The 17,392-nt window shown below is 38.2% G+C and overlaps 2 long non-coding RNA genes across 2 annotated transcripts in view; one reads left to right on the top strand and one right to left on the bottom strand.

Annotated features, from left to right (window-relative positions):
- The window catches only part of LOC311440687, a 231,394-nt gene that overhangs the window by 28,516 nt on the left and 185,486 nt on the right, over positions 1 to 17,392 (top strand). The window lies entirely within an intron of this gene.
- The window catches only part of LOC311440685, a 30,228-nt gene continuing 21,215 nt past the window's right edge, over positions 8,380 to 17,392 (bottom strand). The window contains exons 2-3 of the long non-coding RNA XR_014695539.1: positions 9,934 to 10,077; positions 8,380 to 8,575 (exon numbers count right to left, since the gene is read on the bottom strand). This is a non-coding gene — a long non-coding RNA (uncharacterized lncRNA). The remainder of the gene's footprint in view (positions 8,576 to 9,933; positions 10,078 to 17,392) is intronic.

Raw genomic sequence — 17,392 nt, 5'->3', positions numbered from 1 at the left:
TTGAACATGGAACTTGTCACATCAGGTTGTAAGTCCCTTGAAGTTCGTGAGCCCATTTTGGGTAGGGTTGACACATCAAAGAAAGAGAACAAGCTCTTTCAATCACAGAGAACCAAATGAAAATACTCTCTCAGACTTCAGTCCTCAATTATGCTTTTTCCCTGTGTATTTTGCCTGCCAAAATCCATAAACGACTTTCAGAATGACAACATGATGATCTAGAGACCAGCTCTTTGTTTCTTCTTATCATTTTAGCAGCTCAGCTGTCTCAGGCAATTGTACATTCTTGAATAAAAGGAGAGGTGACACTGTGAATTTAGGAGATGGACAAACCCTTAGTCCTAATGGTGGACTATGTCTTATCAGTAGTTTGTTGTCATTAGTTGAAGACATTGCCATTCACATTCAGCAGGCAACGAACACTGAGGTTTACAGGTAGAAGCATGCAATAGTCCTACTACATTTGTTAGGAATCTTCATTTCACTTTGTAACAAATGTTATTGTCACTCTAACAATGTCGCATAGTTTCACAAATATTAAAAGAGCATAAGAATGTAAGGAAAACAGATATTCTGACATATGTTCTTTCAGGTCTGGATACATGATGGCCATTACCATTTGATCCCTTCGCAATAATAAAAAAGTGATAGCATAAACTGTTATTTAAAAGATATGTAATGGAGCTGGAAAAAAATGTACAACAGTGGGAAAAAGAAATAGAAGATGTGAGAGGACTCCTTTGCTACATGAGTCTGCAGGCTGCCCTGTAGAACAGCACTAGCCAGGGAAAGCCCGCTCGCCCCTGCTCCACAAAACTACCTGCAGATAGGAAAGTCCCATCTGCCTCTCCAGCCCTTTGGTCACTGGTTTGGCATGAAAACCAAGAGTTAAAAAAACAGAGCAGTCTCTTTGCTCCTGCCTCAGATATAGTGCAGGAGATGACCCACTGAACTCCTTAAAGTCTACTTAAGTTCTGAAGCACTATGTTTAATTTGGGAACCTTCTTGTGGAGGCATTTAGAGCCAGGATTCAAAAGATTGTCCAGAAATTGTTTACTCTTGCTGTAGTCATTATAAGTTATGACATAGCTCGTTGCATGTCTTTGGACCATTCTCAGGTAATATCTGGATTTTACGTGACTCCTACATATGCTTATCTTTATGCATTTGGGGAGGCCCACTGAAGCTAGGAGGGCTAATATACTGTGAATCAGGTTAAGCACTTTCATAATTCCTCGACTGATCACTGAGCAAGCAGCAGCAATGTAAAACTTTACCACCATTACTGGCAGTAATTGGCAAACCTCTTAGCAGTGTCGGCAGAGACCACAGTCAGAAAGAGACTGTCTTAAACCTAGCAATAAAAAAAATCTGAGAAAGAAGAATAAACTCTGTTTCCAAAGAACAGTTTGGAAACAGACTTTTGAGTGAAAGCAGAGTATCAGTGTGAGTATGAAACTTATTCAAGCTGTCAATCGAGATGCCTTGTGTCAGTTAATAGTCCTAGTTTTACTGTTATTGCTTGTTTTCATGTTTACTAAAACGTGGGCCTACATTTTCTAGCATGTGTATACTTCTTGTGAACAACTTCCCCAAGTCATATGTAATTGAATGGTATGTAACAGTTAGCTTATATAAAGCAAGGCTTTAGGCGCAGGCAGGCGGAGCTGGCTTTGCCCTGTGCCTCCCCAGACTACCCTCAGTACTTCAGGTAGTGGATGCTCCTGTATCACTTACTAACTAAAACATAAAACATGCTGCTAGCAAGTTGCTTAAATACAGAAAACTCCATCTAGATAGTTTTGTCAAAGCAGTAAAAACAACTTAATTTTAATGTTTGACATTTTAATAGCTGTCAGCCTTATGTAGTGAGGAACTGCACAACCCACTTCAGAGATAGCAGCATCTCTTAGACGTCTGGACGGTAAATGAAAACAAAGTTTAGCAGTGTATATCATGTAAAATATGAACTCTAGGAGCAGCGAACCAAAACAAACAAAACCACTATCAACAAAACTATTAAATAGCAAAAACGTGCAGCATACTGATGAAGGAGAGAGATTTGTGAGATTATCATAGAAGAAATGTTCATATCTCCCACTATATGGCTGCATTACAAAAGGCAAATATGAAGGATAAACCAACACTTGAGACAAGGAGGCAAAGGAACACACAGAACCTGAGCTGTATTAACTACAATCCCATTTAGTATAAATTTGTCAGGGAGAGCAAAAGGCTTTAAGGTAAGATTATGACTTTAGGCAAGGCATATTTCATAAACAGCACCTGCCAACAGCAGGCACAAAAAGCATTTTGCAGTACTAAGTCCACTAAAAATCACTCTTCTCTAACCTCACACACACAGCCCCCTTCCTTCAAAGGTTTGAGAAGGACAGTACTTAGCAGTAACAAGAAGCATCTGTGGCCCAGCTGCTGGGGTCGATGGGAGCAGAGCCTATTTCTGCCCCTGCTGAAACCCATCCACCAGTATCTGGGGGGTACAGGTTAGGTATTACTTGGGGGGTATGGCTGATTACGGTCTCCCTGTGCTTGGATGTTTCTGTAACAATAGGTGAATCTGTACAGTTTTTTTTTTTTTCTCTCCTATTTGTGTGTAATGCCTTAGGCTAGGGGAGGTGCCCCTTTAAGAGCCAGAGTTAGTCCTAAGGCCACAAAATGGCTGCTGGCTCACACAGGGGAAGCAGGCCTATCTGCAGAGCAGAGGGAGGTGGTTTGACAGCCTGGAGATCTACTCAGTTTGGAGAGAAACTTTGTTATTTTCCTCATGTAAAACCTTTTTCTAGAAGGCATTGGAGGAGGTGTTGAAGGCAGCTCTGCAACAACCTTTTTCTGTTTTATTCTTGCCCTGTAATAGACCACCTATGAGTGAGGTATTTCTATAATGAAGATTCATGCGTAGAACAGCACTTGTCCTTGGTTCTACCCCTCCCCCCTCTCCCTACCTCCCCCCCCCCCGGCCAAGTCCTTTTCCTGACTAAAATAGGAATTTAAGGACCTACTCTCATTAATTTTAGCCTCCCTTCTTCCATCATTCTCGAACACCTCATTTTCTACATATCTATCAGTTTTCTCTCATAGGAGAGAATTGGCCAAAATTCCTGCCTGAAGTGCTGTGTCACTAGTGGCTTGGGGCTCACTTTACTCTTTCAAGGCCTCAGTGCAGGAAATAGTTCACCTTAAAAAAATAATAATAAAAATAATAATAAAAAAAAAAAATAAAAACCTTGCTAATTGTCCTCAATTTCCATTCTTAATGCCTGTAGTCAGGGGTATGTGTCCTTCCAGCAGATCATGCTTTAGCCAAACACAAATGACAGGCTTAGTGCTGAGTAAAATACTGTGATCAGTTGAAGACCGTGAATCTATCGTACTTAATGGAAGAAAAGGATCTGTACAGTTTGACCCTCTCTATAAAATGGGAGTGTTCTGTTCATATACTTAAAATATATATATATTATATATAAATAGGTAAAAAAACAACCGAAAAAACAACTGCTGAACGTAAGCTACCGATTATATTTTTGGGATTTTTGTTTCCTAGTAGTAGTAGAGTATGCTATATATTATTAACAAAACCCAGTTCTGATAGCTTTTAGCTCTCACATAGCAAATTACACAGAGCTGAGAACTAGTGCTTTTTGGCAGCACAACTTGAAATGTTTTTCCCCAAAAGATTGTTTTAATCCATAGGCCTTGTTTTGATTTCTGAAGTGGCAAAGAAAGTGAATTACCTGGAATTTCAGATGCATGTTTGCTCAAGATCAAAATGATGATGAGTTACAATTGCCCTTAAAGGTACTCAAGTCTTTTCTTACTAAACAGAGGAAGAAAGTCCAACAGCATCATTAAGTACATTACTATTATACAGTATCTTTTCATGTGGTACTGCAATATGTCATTTGATTGTGTAAACCTCTCTGAAATAAGAGGAATTGTTGCATCACTAATTCCAGCTAAACACAGTATTCTCTTTATGGCATGTATTCGCACTCTACAGAAATGGTAAGAATAAAGTGTTTACCAGAGCACCTGTATGATTGTGCTTGCTTTTGAGTAGCTTTGGAAATACTGAAGCTTTTTTGTGGACTAATTTTACTATTCACAGACTTTAAAAAAAAAAAAGAAAAAAGAAAAAAGAGCAGCATATCACCAGCTTTATAAAATGAATATGGAGAAGTTGACAATGAATGAAACCAGTATGGAAAAAGAGTTTTCAGCTGTTGAAATAGGTTGTAATATGTACTTTTGTAGTGGTAGGAAAAAAAAAAGCTGACTGACTCTCCTGTGGTCCCGGCTATTCTGTAGATGATTGAGTGAGTGCAGCTCCTGTTTCTCTGGAGAAACAGGATAAAGACTGAAAAAATAATCCACAATAACTGTTTAACTGCTTGGATCTGCTCAAAGGCTGAATTTTACACAGGAGAAAGAACAGAAACTAAACTATGCATATACAATCCAAGTGTTTGACGTGTATTATGGCCCAATACGTGACAGCTTCGTTCTATGTCTGTGTGTGCTTAGTATTTCTGGCTGGCGGGCTGTAGGCTTTTCAGAGCATCCAAACAATTTCAAACACTAGGCACAGAAAATTCAGGCCAACCAAGTCTGAAACATAACATTGAAATAAATAAATAAAAGCAACAAGTGCTGTTCCCAGGGAAATAAGCCAAGATGGGATGATAGTCTTGGGTGGAATGGCGGTGCCCTTGAAATCTGTTACAGCATTTTTTCAGTTTTTGACCAAAAAAGGAAACTGCACTGAGTTGTCTTCCTGACTCTCACATAGCCATGATATGTAACTCTGGCAACCGTACTTGGCCTGAAGTATATACTGCACCTGGATTCTGCCAGAGCACCTGTTTTATGCTGATTTCAGTGGGGATAAAAATTTGTTTCAGGAGGGTTCATATGGCTGAGCGTATTGATGTCTATTAAGCTTCTAGGATAGCTCATTCAATATTTCTAGGGTGTTTTTATTCAGGACAGGCCTTTATTTTACAACGTGATGTACAGACACTTCAAGAGTGACTCAAGGAGTGGCGTTCAAATCTGTGTTGTCTTGGGAGTGCTAGAAGAAAATTCTGGCAAGCTGCTCTGGCGAGTGTGACAGCTGGAACACCAAAGTAGTTATTTCCTCTGCTGAGGATGTGAAGTTTGTGAGCTATTGACTATTAAATGTGAGTAATACAGGGACCAGTGATAAACCACTTTTCTAATGCCTTCTTGCTCTTCTCCTTTTCTCCCTCCATCTTGGAGGCTCCTTGCTTACCCACAGGTATGGTGCCTGGCTGGCACATGATTTTGACATAGAATCCCCTTAAGAAGCCTCACAACTGTAAAGCTCAGAGTGAAATGGAAGGACAAGCTACATTTTTCTGATTTCCCATAGCTTAACATTTGTTAGATGAAAATACATTTAAAGACCCCAGAGAATATCTGGGCATAGTAAGTGGCAACTGGGTACAATAAGTTTACCTTCTTATTACATACTCTCACTGGATACTAATGTAATTCTCTTCAATGCATATATACATATATATATTTGTTACTTAAATATATATTGGGAGGGATAAGAGGTATATGATTGCACCTCCTGGAAGCTTTGTGACTCTGCATGCTAATAAAATGAATAGTTGCAGTCCAGAACTGTAGTTAAAGGCATCATAATATACCATATAGTTTTGTAGATTGAATTTCGCATTAAGAACTTAGAGAAGTCTGACTCTGGGAAAGGGGGAGAAAGTGACAGAGTGCAGTAGTTAAAATTACATGCAGTACTTTCTTTAGTACCCACAATTAATTGTAGGTAAAAACAGTCCCATTAGATGCACACACAATTCAGGTACTTGAAGATGTGCTGTAATATAGACTATTAACTGTTTTTAATTTTTCCCCCATGTACCAAAGCCAAATCCATTCCTGGTGTCTGATCTCTCCTAGACTGTATAGCTGTATGTGTTCTTGCTTAGTGTAGTAAAGTGCAATGTCTTTTTTTCCCAAGTCTGAGGCAGTACATTTTGCTGTTGTTCCAAATTATATTTTTAAGGTTCTTGTAGAGTTTTTATCTTCAAATATTGTAATACAATTTTTATATGTGTAGTTGAATAATTCTGTATGACATTCAGTGATGTTTAAGCTGAGTTGATGTCAGAACATTGTTGTCATAAAGGGTCTTTGGTCTCAACTCTGTCCTTTTTTGGCATTTAAGTTCTAAAAACACATGTCTTTGGCAATGACTCAGAGTTCAAGAATGCTAACTTCTATTGTGTTTAGCACTAAGATTTTCCTGCCACTAGTAATATTTGGTTAATAGTTCTGCATAAAGTAAAAATGCACAAATGCACCGTATATACTGTTCATAAAATAGAAAATGATAGAATTATGCCTTGCATCATCAAGAAAAAATGAATAAATAACAGAAAAACGTCAATAAAAAGCCACTAAGTCTGCAAGCCCAGTAATATATCTTGTAAAAACATGCAGAGCAAATTTATAAAAGTGCTCAGAAATTCCCACTGTACTGCAAGCATGACTGTTACAGCAGGAGTTAACAATGATCAGCTAAAACCTATTGTGGCAAATTTGGGCCCAGATTTGGCCCAGTCTGCAGGAATACAGCAGTTACTTTGGAGTCCATTTGTATAAAAGCAGAGGTGGTGTGTGCTTTTATTCAGTCCCACAACAAACCCTTGTGTTTAAATGTGAACCCTGAAGCTCTGAAATTATGTAGGCATGTGCACATTCAAGAAGTCTTGCTGATCACAGCAGCTGATGCTATGTAGAAATCATACACCTGAAGTTATGCACATTTTGCAGCATCCGGCTGTATCAGTGTTACTTTTATACTCTGGCTGCAGATTTCCGTATTCATAATGCTAAACTGTGACATCTCTTTAGGGTGTCTAACTGTCTATATTGTGATTTGCTACAAGATGATTGAGGAGGGAAGGTAATGGGATTTTTATTATACTTATGATATGACTCTCTTAAAAGTATCAGCTTTAGTATTCTTTTGAACAGGATTCAAACTTTATAAAAAAAATACACACTTTTAAATACCTTTTAATACTTCTTGGCACAAGTAATGATTGGATGGATTTGGACAGTGGGGCTCTGAAGGAATCATTTCAACACCAAACAATACCATTGCTAGGCCAGATTTTTATTTACTGTGGAGGTTTCCTGATTCTAGCATAGAAAAGACAAGAATCCTCCATTAGTGTAAATGTACTTTAATTTGAAGAAGTGGCTTTATTGCCATAGTCAATGGAATGAGAGCTGGCACTGTCAAGACTGCTGTACAGGGAGAGCAGTAGGGGTTTGTTTTACACTTATAATAGGAACTAGCATATGAGCATCTTAACACTTCTCTCTCCAGGAGAATTAACATAGTCACTTTAAAATATAAATGTTGTACATACAGATAGACCACAAGAAAAAAACAAGAGTGAATTTAATGTAGCATTTTGCCATACCTGTGTATTTTGAGACCAAGAATAATTGTACTACCCATTTTTGGAAATGTGAGAAGCCACAATACGGAATAATTATTTAAAATTTGCAACAAGCATTGGTTCTTTATAGAATGAGATGCTAAAATGAGGATTTACAAAAGCAAAAGGCTTCTTAGTTAAGATGCCAGATGTTTCAAAACTACAATAGTATTTATTTCACTGTCTACTTCCAGACCATAATTTACTTAGTGATAGTTTGGTTGCCATTAGATTTTTAAAATAAATAAATAAAAATATTATGGCAGACTTTAAAAGGAGACCTTAATGTATTCAACTAAATCTATTTTTATAGCATTTATGTCACACCTTTATATAAAGGTCACAGATGGAGGAAAATGTGCTACCTCCTGAGTCAAGTGCAGCAGTTCTTGAAACTAGCAAATTGTTCTGTTACCTGAATCTTGTATCCATTTGGGATTAAACAATTTTTTTTATTATTTTATTTTTACTTTTTCTGCAAAGCATTCAAATGTATCTTCTGTCTGGCAGAATGAATCCATCAATATACCAGGGCTATTGTTCTACCCCTGAAAGCAGTTTTCCTCCATGGATAAGCTTATTTTAAAGTGCCAGTTCATCTGAAAAGCCATGCACCTGTTTTTTTTTTGTTTGGGAATGAAGGAGTGGGGGAAGGTCAGGGAAGAGGGGTGTTCATGTGTGAATGTTCCCTTCCCCCTAGAGAAGGGCATAGGCAAATTAAATTGATTTTTTATTATTATTATTTCCAATAAAGGGTGGAGGCAGGAAATGTCTGAGAGTTTGGGGGGGGGGGGGGGGGAATAAGGCATCACTAAGATGTGTATATTTCATGTGCAGAGTATATAATAACACAGGAAGAAAAGAATTGGACCAGAACTGGAATTGTATATTAAACTTGTCCCACCTCTTTGTTACTGTGCCCTTTTCTGTTACATTACTGGTAACTGGAAACAGCTTGTTTGAACTCAGAGCTCATGGCATGGTTTCTCCTGGTGTCGTTGTAATCTGCTGCACCCCTGGTGGTACCAAGAAGTTACTCTTAAAATTAGCTCAACTTCCACCTGCAAAGAAAAGAAAGGCATAGCTTCCTTTATTCTGTGGTGGAAAAAAAAGGTGGTTTAGACACAGCTTACACAATACCTGCCAGAAACAGCAGAAAAAGCCCTTAATAATAATTCCAGATATTTAGGTGATCTCCTGCAATATATTACTTTAATTCACTTTTCTCTCTTTTTGGACTGCAAATTGTGTAATAAAAGTTGTCCTTTAGCCCATTACCAGAAGTTAAAGAGAAAAAAAAATACATAGTTTTGTTAAAGGTGAAGCCATTAGGTCAGTCAAGTTCCAGCTACTTTCGCTGCGGTTCTGTTGAGAGGGGACAAAAATAATCTTTAAGGAAAGATACCTCAATCTTATCTGAGTAATGCTTTTTTGGCCATATCATCCTTCACACAGACCTTCATAGTAAAATGCTGCTGCCCATTAAATAACCTGAAGTTACTGCTATCAGTTTCCTACAAAAATGGACTGTTTCTGTAACTTACTTTTTGTGTGTGCGTTTGTGACCACTTTGTTCAAGTCTTGTTAGATAACTTCAGATTTTGTTGTGTTTTTTAGTTTAGTTTGTGGTTGTGTGTTTTTTTGTTTTTGTTTTTTTTGAAAAACACTCTTGGAGAAAGTTGATATGTAGTTTACAAGAAAAACTGTTTAAAATTGATCGCTTCAGCAATGTTGTGCCACAAAAGTCTTTTGAAAGATGTTTTTTTAAATGACACTAGCTGTTCTACAGAAGCCTTTGAAGGTCTTGAAATAGTATTGTGTTTTTATTAACTACAATTTTGCTCCCTGTGCTCTATCTTAAAACTGTGTTTTCTTTGAATGTTTTTAAATGTGAAGTCACTCTCCTTTCAAGCTAAATCAACAATTGCTGTGTTCCATTATTCAGTCTACAGAACTAATTCTGACAGTAAGGAGGGAAACAACAAAACAGAAAGGGGTGGGGGTGGAGAACACAAACCAAACTTAAATCTGAACAGGAGGTACTAGTAGGGCCTGGAATTGAAAGTTATTGCTCCACCTTTGATCCTGCTGAAGACACTGTGGTAAAGTAAGCTGTAGAAGATGTTTTTATGTAATGTTTGTCTGGTACCATCTCTGTCATTTACAAAAATAAATCAGTATACATCTCTGATACACAAAGGTTTTTCAGTATGTAAATAGTTATTGTAGATTACAATTACAATCCTTTTGTAATTTAAGGATTAAGCCCTTCAGAGACCATTCAGTTTAAATACCTAAAACCAGCTTTTTATTAAAGTAAATTAAAAGTTTTCTTTAAAACTGTTCAGGGGGAGGGATGAATATTCCTGGGTTTTAGTGAAGTCCTTTGATTTTAAGTTTTATTTTTAATCATACTTACAAGTGGCTGAAACTGCATCTGGTCTCAACTCTTCAGGCAATGTCCATGCAATGTCCTGCTGCCCTTGCATTTCGGTGTAGCTGCGAGGTGGCATTGACCTGGGCTCAGTGCAAGGCTCGGGGATCATTGCTTGCAGGTAGACCTCTGAAATTATAGAAGGGGTTGAGTTATGCACCAGGTATATTAAATGTAAGCTAAATTCTTCTGAAGCTTTTAGAAAAATTCTTTGCCCATTTCTCCAAGAACTAGAAATGCCAATGACAACATCAAAATATTAATAAGGTTTTATTGTCTTTTGTTAATGAGATTATCGTAGAATGATGCTTCTAATCATAATTTATGGGTGGTCCAAAGTGCTTCAGTACTTGTGGTAGAAGTGCAAGTTTTGCCATTTATTGACTTCATAAAGAGAGTCCATAAAAGATTAAGGTCAACTTTCTCAAAGGCTCTGTTGATTTCTAGAGGTGCTGTAGATAGGTCTGACTTCTTTAGAGGTCCTTGTGTACAACTTGACCAAAATCTGGGCTAAAAGATATTGAGAAGCAGAGGTTTGGATAGCTCTTGATATTCTCTTCGAAGGGGTTAGGAGTGCTTTGTCAGAAAGATGAACTTAATGTCAAGTGGCTACTCTTTTGGTTGGTTCAGATGCATAAAAGGTGGAATTAAACACTGAGTGGTTATTTTTTTAGAAGAGCTTTTAAGGCAAGACTTGAATTCACGTGTGACTTAGAAACCTTGATCTAGGCTTATAACAAACAGCTACAGCTGTGGGAAGCTATTTGCAGAAGTCTTTAATTATTGGAAAGTATTTACATGGTTGAACTGCATATTCAATATTTGAAACATCAAGGCATGTTTAAAAAAATCTTTAAAAAGTCTAGGATTATTTTTCTAAGCTGTTGTAAGACTTCCATGAAACCTGAGTAAAGATAACTTAAAACATTTTACCTTCTTCCTAGCTATGAGGATTTACAAATAGAAAGCGCTATTAAGTGCTTTTAATTATGTGGAAATTGTATTTCTATCACAAACTTCCTAATACAACATATGATATTCAGTATGGTTGCTAGTAGTGAAAATGGATAGATTCCAGAGCTAATTAACATGCTGTTATTTTGCTTTTGTAAATAACTGCTGGCCTTTAAGGACCTGTGCATGGATGCAGCAAAAATGCATGCAATATTTTATCATGGAATCACAGAATGTTTTGGGTTGGAAGGGACCTTAGAGATCATATAATTCCACCCCCCCCTCCCATGGGCAGGGACACCTCCCACTAGAACAGGTTGCCCAAAGTCCCATCCAGCCTGGCCTTTCAAAATTTCTAGGGATGTTCATCCATGTGGATGTACATCCACAACTTCTGTGGGCAACCTGTTCCAGTGCCTCACCACACTTGGAATGAAGAATTTATTCTGTATATCTATCCTAAAACTACCCTCTTTTTGTTTAAAGCCATCACCCTTTGTCCTATCACCGCACCCCCTGACAATGAGTTCCTTTCCCGCTTTCCTGCAGCCCCCTTTAGGTACTGGCAGGCCAGTATGAGGTCTCCTCAGAGCCTTCTTTTCTCCAGGTTGAACAACCCCAACTCCCTCAGCCTGTCTTCATAGGAGAGGTGCTTCAGCCTCTGATCATCCTTGTGGCCCTAATTCTGTTTCATTTCTAAATAGCTGAAGTCAGTATTAGGACAGTATCAGTGGCATCAAATTATTACACCAAAATAATTTTGTTGTTTTCACGGGAGAAGGAGGAGGATCTAAGGTCTTACCACAATGAAGTCAACCCAAAGGTAAGCCAACATATGAATATTATAAAATACATAATTAATGGCAATATTACTGTACCTGTATCAAGCAAACAGTTCTTAATTGGCAGATGTTAATGATTGCTATTACATTTTCAATATGTATGCTTCTATGTAGTTACATAACTGATAGTGATACAGTTTAAGCCACGGCAGTAGACCTGAACCAGTTCATCAGCACATTATTTGCATGCTAACTTCAGTCACTAATTCTGGATTTGTAGTATCTGGTTTCTCTTGGTCATTGGGGAATTGAGGATTCACAGTGCAAGGAAAGGAATCAAAACTAGGACAGAAGTTTGATAGTTCTGGAAAACTGGGGTTCATACGTTTGGCTTTAGGTATTCTTTTCATATGCTGAAAATGATTGGGCATAAATTTAATTGAGTTTTCACATGCCATCCAATAATACTTTGCTCCCCTAGGGTTCTGCTGCAACCCAGTCTCATCTATTTTCACCAGCTTCCTTTCTCAAATGCCAGAAGACCAACTTAATGCTAACAAAGTGTCTAGCCTGGCAGATAAACCCTCGAGGAGGCAGAAAGAATTATCTATATTAGAGTGGCATTTCAGAACTAATCCCACACTCCAAAAAGTGGCATATTTGGGTTTAGAGATCTGCATTAAATAAGCAAGAGGTAAATTTGCAACAGAAGACTTATGCCGTCCTCCCTGAAGGAGTCTGTTATTTGAGAAGCCTTGCCCAGTAATGTGATGTGGGTCTGTGGTTGAGCTGGAGTACTTCTGAGTCCATTGGGGAACAGATAGCATCATCTTGTTTTTCTTTTTATTAGTTCTGCCTTTGAGTTTGTAATACAAAGAAGAATGAAATGATGAAAGTCTTCTAATGCTGTAGTATTTGGGAATTTAAATATAAAGGAATTTTCTGCTTTTTGGGGGGAACAGCAGGGATAAAGAGGGAGAGTCACCTATCTGGAAAGGAAGATGATTTAACTGAGATTCAGTACACTATAGCTAGGAAGAATCATCTAATATATCCTTTTAAATATGATTCTTTGAGCTGAGTCCCATGTTTTCCATTAAAATGTATGATGAACTATCACATCTCTTGTGATTGATATTGAGTAACTATAGCACCTCCAAGATCACACACTGCTCTCTAACATGTTTTCTGGCTCTGTGACAAATTCTCAAATGGGTGCAAATTTCAATTTAAGTCCAAACTGGGTTCCAGCTAGCCTAATCTTGGAAAAGAAAGGCTGCATGGTAGCACAGCTAGTCTTGGCTTCAGTTTATTCTTGAATTATACTACAGCCAACAGCATGTGAACAACAAACATTCGGTCCTCCCATAACCCTATTTTGTATTTGGGAACCTGCTAGCTTCTAGTCACTTATCCATCCAAAGTCCTTAGCTACCCCACCATAAAGTTACGTAAAACAGAACATAATATCAGTCTTCAAACAATATAATAATACTGATATTTGGCATTAATATTTATATCATACTTTGATATGAAATTCTCTTCCTCCCTATAAATTCATGAGAACGAGTTGGTGAATTATGGCAGTTCTTCGCCAAATTTGAGGAATCTGATATTCAACAAGCAAGGTGGTGCATATAGAAGGAAAATCCTGAATACCAATGGAGGGCGGAGCAGGATTATTTACAGTTATAATCCAGTTTTTAATTCTTAATTATATATGGGAAGAACTTGCTTCCTTTTAAGTCTTTGTTTCCATATGCTCCTGATGCCTCTCATTGCCACAATTTACTATAGAGAGAAATGTAAAGGCACTGTCAAAAGGGCTATTCTTACAGATGTTCTGTCCTAAAGAGAACTAGAGAATTTGAGAATTCTGTGGGAGTAAATTTAATCTTAGACATTTCCTGAGTAATTTTGCAGACACAAGAAGGGTGGCTGGTTCAGATTAAAGCCAGGATAAGAAGTTAAATAAAGGCTGTCGTTTCATATGAAATCTTTGGAGTCAATACTAGCCTAAGCAGTTTTTAGCTGTTTTGTGCTGTCTGTCTGTTTATGCCCCTGCAGTTTGTCCCCACAGCTTTACCAGTACCACCATATGCGAATTGAACTTGAAAATTGATCTAGATTTTTGACAATTTTCTTATAACTGAAAGCTGGAAAAGGTTAATAAAAGGATGACAGAAAATTTTAACCATTTTTGCTGCCATGTCATATTTTCAAATCACAGTGTTGGAAATAGTTTTGTTTACCTATGAACAGTTAACCACTTATATTTTTCACATTCAAGGAGTAGTTCTGCAACAGAAAGTAAGAATAATAGCTCCTCCTATTAATGAATTCTGATTGCATGTCTTCTCTCCCAAGTGGAAGTTTGGTCTTCCGCTGGCTGATCCTGGCTTGATGCCATAAGTCACGGGGTCTGAGGAATACACAGGTTGGGCTCTTCAGATTGCAATATGTGATATATAAAAGGCCCATTCTAGGAACTAAATCCAATTCCAGTTTACCAGCCTAGGCAAATGTAGTGGGATCATCAGAAATAGGCTGTGTTGAGAGCATTGAATAGAAATAAACTAAATAAACCTTCCCGTATGGCTCATTGAGAACACCAGGATCTTGTGTTTGAATGTCGGTGTCCTCATCTGGATTCACTCAGTAGAATGTGGATTCATACAAGACACTGCTTATTTCCTACCATTTTTGAGAATCTTTCATACAGTGAGAAGTTCATAGGGAGTTTTAAATGTGATCTGATTAATAGGGACCACCCTATGCCTTGCTTGTTTGCAATGTGGACATATCTGTTATTTAGTCCTGATGAGACAGATCTCAGCAAGAACCTACAACTGTTAATGGTTATTTCTAAACTCTTGTTTATTAGCATGGCCAACTGAGACAAGAAAAGTTGGGGGGCTTCTTTTGTGCCTGATAGTATTTTAGTGATGTAATAAAATGTAAAGGCAAAATGATTGCATTAGGGATATGACGCAAACGTGTGGAAATCCAGATTTCTGGAAAACCTATCCTGGCTGGAGGCTGCCTGCTGTTTTGGATGATTACCACTTTCCCTGTGATAATAAAGGGCAGGGGGAAAGGGTTCAAGCAGGTAACGGCTTCTTAATTTGCTTTCTTAGCCTCACATCACCTACATGTGGAAGAAGAAAAATCAGGTTAGCACCCAAATTTAAACATAATAGAGATGTGTTCTCATGATGTCAGTATTAAAAATATGTGTAAAGCAGCCTGTATATTCTGGAAAGGAAGCTAACTGTTAAAGCCAAGAAACATAGTCTGGCACAAATCTTATTGCAAGTCCGAAAACACTTGATGATGTACAGATAGGTGTAGCATAACAGCAGGAAGAAAAAGGGAAAGGGGGTTGGGCAGCTGTCTGTAAGCTGCAATAGTAGTACTAGACAGTGCCAGCTAGTGTTTTTTATTGAGAGTAGCAAAAATGGGCAGTAACGCAATTCCACTGTGTATTGCTTTGTTTTGCTCTGGGTTTGGAAGTGGTACAGTCCGACGCTAGCAAGTTTCTGTACAGCAATGATTTGGCACAAGCTGTGAACACAGAAATAGTGTGGGAGATTCCTTAAATTATCCAGAGTTCAGATCATATTTGGAGAAATGCAAACCTGTTGTCTTTATAATTGCTATGATTTTTATCAGAAACATTAGGTCTTTCTTATGGGGAAACATTTAAGACATTTTATGGGAAGCATGCCATTAGTTTCTAAAAACCTGCTGGGGTAAGATGCAAGAATTGATTGTCAGTCATCCGAAAACTTACTCAGGTAGTGAAATGCACAGGGAAATAAAATCAGTTTTAATAACTACATATTCAGAGTAGTCATGCTCTGAAAGTAGCTGCCTGTTTCCTGTGACGCAGTGCACAGTGTATAAGCAATCAGTAAAATCTTTCTGGTTTAATTTAAAGGACTGTAATTTTTGCCTCTGGTTTATTTATTGATTACATTTCATGTTACTGAGGTAAACACATAATACAACAGAAAGAAAAACAAGCCTATTTATTAGCAAACAAGAGCGCAGAGGCCCATTTCAACAGGAACTTTAATACTAGACCTTTATAGTGCATCGCTTTTGCATTGTGTTGGGGCAGGGGGTGTCTTTAGGTGTAATTTCCTTGATATTTTCAAGCTCACTGCTAGGCAGTCTTTTTCCCTAATGAGAGGGATGCAGCTACTTCCAAGGACAAATTGGGGGGTGGGGGGAGGGGGGAAGAAGGGGTGTTAATACAGTTGTTGCAGAAGTGCCTTTAATTCATAACTCCACAGTACGTGAGAGACCAAAAGGTCTGGTGGGTTAGTGGCCCATTTCTGGTGGCCCTGCAGTTCTCTGAAGCTTTCCCTTTGTGCATTTCAGCGCCAGCCTTCAAAATTGCAACCAGCCACTTTCCCAGCCCTCCCTAATGTTGTTACTCCTAGGGCCAGAGGCAGGAAGTCAAAGAAGGTGCTTGCTTAAGGCCAGAGGCAGCAAAATTAGCCAAGGCCTTGCTGCTATTTTATCGGTACCAGAGCCCTTGAAAACCAGACTTGTCACTGAAAATGTTGTCTGGGGTGTGGGAAAACAGCTGCTGTGGCTGTTACCCTTACCAGGGCTGGACTGTCTGGCAGTGATCCTATCCTGTCATTCTAGGGATGGCAACTTTTTTTTTTCCTCTTATTCCTTACTGCCTTCCTCCCTCACCATCCCTTCCATTTTGGGGAAGCTTTGAGTTAGATTCTTGCCTTCTCTTTGAGGACTACAGTGGCTTATTCTCTTATTCTCTGAACTTGCTGTACAAAGCAGCAATCTAATTCTGCTGTTTCCTTCATGTTGTCAACTCACTGACACTTAAACGAATTAAGAAAGTTTTCCAAAATAACAAAATTAAGATAAGAATGAACAGAAATAATTCTAACCTATTCAAAACTACATTATGGCTGCTTAATATCTCTGCTCAGTAGTGGGGAGGGGGAAGGGGCAGCATGATGAATGACTGAGGAAGGACGTGCTTCGATAGAGCTCTGCTTTGGTCTGCAAATTAAGCCAAAATGAATTGGGCAGAAACATACTTTGAAACAACGTCCTCTTGCCCCCTCCTTTTCCCCTGAGTACATTAATGATTACAAGATGTGGGATACATATCTGAGCAGTAACAAGAGCCTGCCTCCTAAAGAGGAGAAGAATATGGGAACATACCCAGAGGAAACATAAGTTAGCCAACAGGCTCTTAACATTAAAAAATACTATCAGCAACAAGGGATTGTAATACCATACATGTATCAAAGGCAGGTTTTGCTTCTGTATTTTTATTGTGATGGTAAAGGTACAAGGTAGCCAGTCTCAAATAAATAGACAATTGTCTTTTTTTTTCCCTTTCTTCTTGTATTAAGACTTGTATTAAAAGGTCAAAACTTGCTGACTTTTCTCTGTTTATTAATATGATAGCACTTTACATTCCCTGGATATTAAATGGCTTTTTAAGACTTAATCCTACTTTATAGTCAAGGAACCTGAGGCACAGAGAGGTGGAATAAGTAGCACAAATGGCAGGAGTAAAAGTAGGTTCCTTGAAATCCAGTTCTGTGCCCAGTTCATTGATTAATACTGTGTGTCTGGTGAGCAGGCTTTTGCCTCATCTTCAGTGACTTTTTTTCTTGTTCTTAGAAGTAAAGGAAATTTAAGAGAGACAGAAAGAGAAC

The sequence above is a fragment of the Aythya ferina genome, assembly GCF_964211825.1.
Source record: "Aythya ferina genome assembly, chromosome: 8".
Classification (NCBI taxonomy): domain Eukaryota; kingdom Metazoa; phylum Chordata; class Aves; order Anseriformes; family Anatidae; genus Aythya; species Aythya ferina.
Note: the sequence above shows the minus strand (reverse complement) of the source record. Positions and strands in the feature narration are given on the sequence as shown.